At 39.5% G+C, this 2911-nt stretch overlaps 1 long non-coding RNA gene across 1 annotated transcript; it reads right to left on the bottom strand.

Moving 5' to 3' along the window:
- Nucleotides 1-126: 126 nt before the first annotated feature.
- LOC101146549 (uncharacterized) lies at nucleotides 127-2456 on the bottom strand. The gene is made up of 3 exons (XR_004069189.3): nucleotides 2363-2456; nucleotides 879-953; nucleotides 127-269 (listed from the first exon to the last, which is right to left on the bottom strand). It is a non-coding gene; the product is annotated as an uncharacterized lncRNA (long non-coding RNA).
- Between the last annotated feature and the right edge of the window lie 455 nt (nucleotides 2457-2911).

The following is a 2911-nucleotide window of genomic DNA, read 5'->3' on the forward strand; positions in this document are numbered from 1 at the left end:
AAAAGATCTACTCATTAGAACTATAAATCATAAAATTATAAATTCTACAAAAACAAATCAACCTTATCTACCACCCAGTACTACCCAATTACAGAATGTTAGGACAGAAGGTCTCACCATGGACTCAAGAGCTGAAATGAGCAATGTCACCACCATCCTGCTCTCTGCGGACTCATCTTCAACAGACTCATCTTCAATGGACTCCTCATCTTCCATGGACTCCTCATCTTCAATGGGCAGGGTGGAAACTGCAGCTTGTGCCATGATCCCTGTGCAAGAAAAGTAGTAAGAAATTGAATGGTAGAAATCCAGTATCCTAAACTCACATCCAGAGCTGTGAGAGTTTTTCACCGGCTGGCAAATTGTTTTTTTGCATCAGAGAAAAAAACAAAACTTGGTAACTTGGTATTCGATTTGCCCAAAACTCTCATCAGATAGAGAATTCATCTGCTAACTTTCTATCTAGTATTATTTCCATGAAGTTAGATGAATATCACTCCCAAAATAAATCCACGTGGCAACCAGAATCAGTGCATTTCTCCCAAGAGGAGGTGGCCAAGCGCCCACATCTGTAATCCCAGCATGTTGGGAGGCCGAGGTGGGTGGATCAGGAGGTCAAAAGATTGAGACCATCCTGGCCAACATGGTGAAACCCTGGTCTCTACCAAAAATACAAAAAATAGCTGGATGTGGTGGTGTGTGCCTATAATCCCAGCTACTTAGGAGGCTGAGGCAGGAGAATCACTTGAACCAGGGAGTCAGAGGTTGCAGTGAGCCGAGATCGTGCCACTGCACTCTAGCCTGGTGACAGAGCAGGACTCCGTCTAAAAAAAAAAAAGAAAAAACCAGTAAAATACAAAATGTCTTTTTCTCCTAACCTTCTTAGGCTTCTGCTGGTACTTCAATTTCTGCTGGTACTGTTTGGTCATTGCCTTCTAAAGAATGATGGCTTCCTAAAAAGAAAACAAACAACATATAAACCAATAAAAACTCACATTGAAAGATAAAAAATAATCTAGGTGACGATGCAAGCACTTTTAAGACATAATAGGCCAGGTGCAGTGGCTCACGCCTGTAAACCCAGCAGTTTGGGAGGCTGAGGAGGGCGGATCACCTGAGTTCAGGAGTTCGAGACCAGCCTGGGCCAACATGATGAAACCTCATATCTACTAAAATACAAGAAATCAGCCAGGCGTGGTGGCGGTTGCCTGTAATCCCACCTACTCGGGAGGCTGAGGAAGGAGAATCACTTGAACCCAGGAGACGGAGTTTGCAGTGAGCTGAGATCGCGCCGCTGCACTCCAGCCTGGGTGACGAGAGTGAAACTCCATCTCATGAAAAAAAAAAAGACATAATAAACATAAAATATGATTCTATTAACTCTATTAATCCAAATAACATTTTCTAATTCAGAAGAAATATATAACATGTCTATTTGGTAGCTTAAAAACAATCTTTTAAAATACAAATACAGTAGACCCAAGTAGGCTTGGGGACTTAATATTAGTTACTCTAGCTACATGATAAGATTACTGGATATCGGAATCTGAAGCAGCACAATATATGCTTCAAGTACCATGCTCATCTGTCACTGAAACACACACACAAGTGTGAATGCTTGCTTTGCTCAATTAACTCCGTAAATAAGCTCAGGATTTGCTGTGGAATGTTCCCTGCTTTCCATTTTCACTATGGTGAAAGTTATGGAAACTCGATCCCCATAATTTAAGCAAAGTTGTACTTAAAGTAACTCATATGTAAAAATTTAAGATACTACCTTTAGTGTCAAAAACATTTTAATCCAGGTAACGTAATCTGCCTGCTTCTAAAAACTGGCATATAAAGCAACAGATCCGTTAGGCAGTCACAAGGTAAACAGGCTCACCCTACTGGAGCAGAAGTTTTACTCACAAATATGAAAGAAATAATCTAAAATATCAGAGTGCCACTTAGGATTAAGACCACAAACTGCCCCCCAGTACACATCCTCTGTCCTTAAAGATCTGAGCTACTAACATGGAAAAGATTGAAAAACACTGTCTTCAAGTATAAATAAAAATATATTACATTTCGGTAAGAATACATTGTTTAGGGGGAAGGGAAGCAGATGCTCATCTATTTTGTCCTATCTATTGATAACTAAATTCAGAAGCTGTACTAAAAGTCAAACAAAAGTTATAAATACATCTCTTAATTTTTAAAGAGCAATGATTACAGTCAGAAAAACTCATTTGGTGGCTAGTATTCTTGAATTAAAAGTGCCATAACAAAGTGAAATCTTTTTGGTTTTCAACATCTAGCTTTTTCATGTCACAATTATTTTGGGATTCTTTTCCACTTACTGCATATTGTGAAAACTCACCTGAACTCAAAACTCTAGGTAAATCTATAAACCTGTATCTCAGAATCCATCTTTAATTCATTTGTAAAATACACTTTCTCTGCACACATTTCCTCTCTCTTCTTTTAACCGTAATATTTGCATTTAGGGAGCATCAAGTTCCTTGACTGTAAAGTCAATGAAAAAAGAGATATGAGGTCAAAAGAATGGGAGAGAATGTACAAGAGGCCAGTAGTTAAAAAGTAAAATTTCAATAAAGAATAACAGTTAAGATGGTCGTTCATGTTATTACCCAAACACCAGGGGTTTCGTCCAGGTCCTCCTGCTCATGGGACAGAAAGCCAGTCACTGAGGTGACAAGTACTGCCAAGGAAGAAAGCTTTAACCTGGTGCTGTGGCCCAGGAGCTGGGAGCTCAGTCTCAAATCCATGGGCTTGACTAATAGGGGCAGGAAAGAAATTTAACAATGTATAAGAGAACAGAAATTAGGGAGGGGCAGGAGGCATGTGGTGCTGTGATCTGCTATGTTTCAGTTATCTGATACTTCCTGAAGGTCTTTTTTTGAGAAGA

The sequence above is a fragment of the Gorilla gorilla genome, chromosome 12 (genome assembly GCF_029281585.2).
Source record: "Gorilla gorilla gorilla isolate KB3781 chromosome 12, NHGRI_mGorGor1-v2.1_pri, whole genome shotgun sequence".
Classification (NCBI taxonomy): domain Eukaryota; kingdom Metazoa; phylum Chordata; class Mammalia; order Primates; family Hominidae; genus Gorilla; species Gorilla gorilla.